This window comes from Sipha flava, unplaced genomic scaffold, assembly GCF_003268045.1.
Source record: "Sipha flava isolate LNK unplaced genomic scaffold, YSA_version1 230_pilon_pilon, whole genome shotgun sequence".
Classification (NCBI taxonomy): Eukaryota; Metazoa; Arthropoda; class Insecta; order Hemiptera; family Aphididae; genus Sipha; species Sipha flava.
This window is the reverse complement of record NW_020272867.1, coordinates 32,650-38,589: the sequence shown is the minus strand read 5'-3', so window position 1 is coordinate 38,589 and position 5,940 is coordinate 32,650.

Here is a 5,940-nt window from a genome sequence, read left to right as displayed (position 1 = left end):
TCCCGTTCGTTTTCAAAAAACTTAACCCCCGGCACCCGCGGGACATCTGCTGATAGAATCCGGGGCTCCGAGAGCGCGCGATATGCTGTGCAACCGAACAATTATATTATTACCGTACGGCTCCGGCGGGCACTAAGTAATAAATAGATAAACAGATAAACACATAAATAAATCGCAATAATATAAACTACAATAATAGTTATAAAACAAATTAAAACACTTGGTAATAATTAAATTATATAGTTATAAATAGTCAAAAGGTAACAGTAAATACAAAGTTCGGTAATAATAATAATTTGGTAACTAATAGTTTCATTGTTTTGATACTCTCTTGGTCACTCGCTAACCGAACAATGTGCACACGCGTGTGTAATGTGTACAATGTTTATACGCAGTGGCGGCGCGAAATATCTTACTTCATGAATCCTGTTAGGATTTTGACCATCAACCCGCCCACCTAAAAAGAAATTTAGGGATAGCTTGTAAAAAGAGCTCCCCCCCTTATTCGTTCTACATGCTACATACCCACTCGATACCCAATGATCAATACCCACTCACTGACTTGAGTCCAGGGACTCAAAAATCTGCCATCACGCCGCCACTGTTTATACGCACACCGTGTTTTGTGTGGTGCACGTTATGCACGTGAAACCGTGTCCCGTCCGTGCGCAATTAATCTACTTAAAAATGATATTATACGACTTCGTACTCGCTAATGACTCGACTATACTCGGCCCATCAGTTGCCGCACTTAGCGTAAACTACACCGTTTTCGCGTTGTAACTGCCCCTGCCAACGTAGATTAACGGTGTTTCCACCCAGAGCCGTAACAACCAAATATTGCGCTCGGACAAGGGCGTATTCGGGTTGAGGCCATGAAGGGAGAGGGGCGAAACTAATTTTTCTTCAATACAAATTTAAAAATAATTTACAGTTCAACACCTACAGATCATGTTCCTATTATAATGATAACATATTATAACGATAGACTAGTTATTTATATTCTTAATTATTTATACATTACATTTTTTAAATAAATCAATGTATTTTATTCAAAAAAAATACGATTCATAGGGGGGGGGGCGAATATCCCCTTCGTCCCTCTCAAATATGCCCTTGCGCTCAGGGTGAAAATTCAAAATGCGGCTTTAAGTATTTTAATTAACAAAAAAAAGTCACCAAAAACTGAATATTTTTTATACATGCAATATAAATAATAAATTTTCCTTATAATTATGTAAGCGTTTGTTAATTTTATTTAAATCAATAACTTATTAAAATATAAATATACATAATAATTAAGGAACGGATGTATATGTAAATGCCAGAATTGGGTAAAATACTTTTTAAAAGTATTTAGGATAAATACTTTATACAAATTGTATTCCGAATACATTATTTAGAATACTTCAAAAGTATTCTGAATACTTTTAAAATACTTCTAGTTTTCATACAATAAAAATAATAGATGTCCACTCAACAGAAATATTTGAAATTTTAGATTAAATATATGTTATTTTATTGTATTTTTATATTACATAACTGTTATAGTTTATGGTTTATAATAATAATAAAAACCTGATATTAGCTTAAACAAGATACGACGGAGAAGTAATAAAATCATTTAAAAAAGAGATGATTTGACGGTATTCGAAATACAGTGTTCCGAATATTGTATTCGCTATACTACCCAAGTCTGATAAATGCATATTAATATTAATGTAAATTCGATTAGAAATGTTCATGATTTAAATCATTCCTATTAATATGATGACACTTTTATTTTATATATTTTTACATATTTCACTAATTTGTAAATATTTTTAAACATATTTTATCATGTCTTCTTCGTACGTATTGGAAAATAATAGGTGACAAACAAATTCGAGGAAGTAAAATAAATTCTAGAACATAATGCCGTATAAGTGTATTGCATTTTTGAAAATCGTTACAATATCATAACGTGAAATATTTCATGTTGTTTAAATTACCTTGGAGTTATTATAACTATAAAAACAGAAAATCCAATTCCTCAATAAAAGTAGAAAAATAATCACGAATCCTCGAATATTATCGACACAAATTTATGACAAAGCCATGTTCCAGCACTAAAAGGTCTCTTTGGATTTAAATTTATTTATAAATTTTGCTAGATAAATAGTTATTACGTAAATTAAATGTACATCATATATTGTTTAGATTCTACACCATAAGTGTGAAAATTGTACAATTCAATATTTAAGAGACAACCTTATTGGTATTTTTTTAAAATATTAATTATTTATAATGTATCAGTAATTTAAAAAATATAAAAAAAGGTTTTTCTTCTTCCGTTAATAGTAGGGTGTTTATAGATAGAAAGTAGGTATTTTATCCGAGAATTGTACACATCTATTTACATTACGTTAAATATTGAATTAAAATTATTAGTTTAAATGTGTTCAATTAATACACCTTGATTAAACATTAAACACATGCCAAATACCAAAACACTTGTATATACCTATATCCATTACAATGAATTTAAAATAGATTCTATATTCATACATGTTTTCTTGACTCATATGCACGTAAGGGAGCATTTCAATAATACGTCAGCATATTTGATAACTAATCCCATAGTATAATATTTACATAAATCATTACGAGTTAAGTTCGTTGATCTCGATCATTATTAACAAGACCGACGTGAGGGTAAGGTGACTCAGGCGGTCACCTAGGGTGCCATTTTCAGGGGGGCGCCAAAATTGTTTTTTACACTTTTGCACATAGTGTCAGTAATATTATTTTTTTTTTTTTTTTATGTAAAATACCTATAACTTTGTATTGAAATATTGATAATAATTATGGTTATTCCGTTTAGCCGTATATTAAAATAATATAAGTATGTTTTAAGTATATATTTACTATGGTTTAGCGTAGAATGTTTTATCGTATGTTGCTATAATTCCCAAATATTTGTTATCGTTCAATCGGGATCGCGTCGAGTCGTCATGACTCGTGACTAAAAAATTAGACGATAACAAATGATATACAAGTTGATCATAATATATAATTTTTCCGTATTTCTGTTCACGAACAACATTTTTTTTCTAAGTATAATGATATTATGGGTTGTTGTATGAAAAAGGCGCCAGCTGGAATTTTGGCCCCGGGTATCATTTAGCCTTACGTCGGCCCTGATTATTATCATTTATTTTGAATATAATGTACCGCATACTTCATAAAATGTAATCCTTCATAGAATGTTTAGTACAATAAAATCGTCATACTAGTTAAATAATTTCATACGGAACGATTTTGGTACTATTCAAATTAATTGAAACCTACATAACTCGAATCGGTTGGGAACAAAAAAAATATAAAAAGTAAATGACACTGCCATTTTAGTCTTTTGAGAATAGCTTGGGATAATTTTTAATGAGAGTTGAGTAATAAGTGGGTGGTAATTTATTCGAGCAATAAAGTGCCTGTTATTAAGTTTGGCAAATTTAGTCATAATAGTATTTATAGGAATGGAGGCATTTTTTGGAAACGCAGAATGGAGCTTTTGAAATAGGTATTACGAAAAATTTTTGATTGTAAAAAATCTTTGTGTACAGTTAGTAATAGACATTTTTGTTGCATTCCAAAGCTGCATGGCATATAACATTTATACAGTATTTAAAAATAAGTTGGTCAAAGTAATCAATGTAGAATTGTCACTAGTCTATAAACATAGTGTTAAAAAACATTCATGTGCTAAATATTAATACGAATTATAATTATTAATATAATACAGTATATATAATTTATATAATTATAAATTTTAATTCAAAATTGATATTAGTAATTTTTTTTTGTTTTAATTAACTTCTTATGCATGTTTTATGAATCAATAGATATTATAAATTTTGTACATTCTATACAGAGTAATTATTAAAATATTAGTAATAAACGCGCTGTGTAATAATGAATGAATATATATAGTTACTATATCATAATATTAATTTGAAATTAAATCTAATATACTTATTAGAACATAATATTCCGAATATACATTTTAATCTGGAAACCTAATTTATAGTTGTAATATACATTTTTAATTCACTATTAAATAATTCTTTTTGGACTTATATTTTGTATAAAATATTTTTATTAACAACTAAGTGTTCGAAGTCCAATAAATAATTGAATTTAAATTAACTGGCAATTAATTCGTTTGAGCCTTGAGCAATTTAAGTCATGCCTATTAATTAAATCTTAAATGTTTTAAATATGTACATCGATACAATCTCATAAATAACTGACTAATTAAAATAGTTGAAATGTATCCCTTTAGATTTTTAAGACTTCAGATTTTCTGCATTAAATATGTTTTTAATTTTCATAAATTTTACTGTTATATTATTGCTAGATTTTAGGTATATAAAAAATATTTTTGAACCTATAATTATAGCTAAGCTTAAGCTATAAGGAGACTGCTTAAGAATAGGGGTTTTTATATAACTACTTATTTTGTATTTATTTATTTATTTATTTTTTTATTATTAAACATAAGACATTCCTAGCCTAAGGCTATCTAAATCTAGGGATATTTGTAATAATAATAATAATAGTTTTAACATTATAACATGATAATTAAAATTAAAATATTTTTAAGTACTAAGGATAATAATAACAATTATAATAATAACAATAATATTCTGATATTTACATATTTACAATAGTAATTATAGTAACTGTAGTCTTAGTGATTTGGAAGAAGCGCATGTGTAGGGTGAAGATTTGAATGTTGGGAGGTGGTTTAGTGTGGGAGGTCGTGGGGACGACCACGTTTTAATCGACGATGAGTTGGGTGGGTGAGGAGGTTATAGTGAATTGCACCTGATGAGTTTGGAAGAGAGCAGTGGAAATTCTTAGCTAATGTTTTAATATGAGCTTGTATATCTTGGATTTGAAAGTCTTTATGGAGATTTACATTTCCGACAAACCACGGAGCATTTGAAATTATTCTTAGGACTTTGTTTTGAAAAATTTGAATTTTTTTGATATGCGAGGATGCGTAAGTAAGAATTGGCCGTATAATTTGCTTAAATATTAGGAGAGAGCATTTTTTTTTGAATAGTTGAATTTTTGTTCAGGATGGGATAAAGCATTGAGATGCGCTAGTATGCTTGCTGGACTTTGGATGAAATGTGGATATTTATTAAATTAACAAAAAAAAATAATAATAATCAACGACTAAAGAACAATATAAGTAATATAACCCAAAATGATTCTTCGACACCATGTTTCTTGTCCTGGTCAACCTACTTGAACAAGTTATCCGCAAATTTAACCTCTAGATTTAAATCTATAGTTTCCGCTATACCAGACAAAGTATAGTATATTTATATGTTTTTTGTCTAAAGAGGCTAAAATCATTCCAAATTTATAATTATAACAAAAAAAAATATAATAAAAAAATAAACTAAAGCCATTACAATCTATATAATAAGTACGCGATTGTGTATGCCAACAAAAATTGTGGATGTTGATATTTGATTATTATTATTTATCTCAGTGCTTCCCAAAATGTTTTGACTCACGACGCCTTTTTTGAACTAAGGTTTTTTCAAGGCATCCTTTCCCTAGTCATAGTATAACTAACCAAAAGAAAAATTTTAGACCAGATAGTATTTCATAACCGCGCGGCGTCCCAGTATAGACATCGCACACTTTGGGAACCGCTAATTTATCGTGTATCGCTCTATTAAAAACTAATACTTAGGTATACATTTTGTAAAAACTGAACTTAAATAAAATGCATTATTTTTTTGAAAAAATGTTATTGGTACGCTAGAATATCTGACAATTTAGTTGGGGTACTTAGTCCCTCCACGTGCCCTCCAAATCAAGCACTAAGGATTTAGACCATTACTAATAATTCATTAGCGTTTAACACTATGCGTGAAGTTT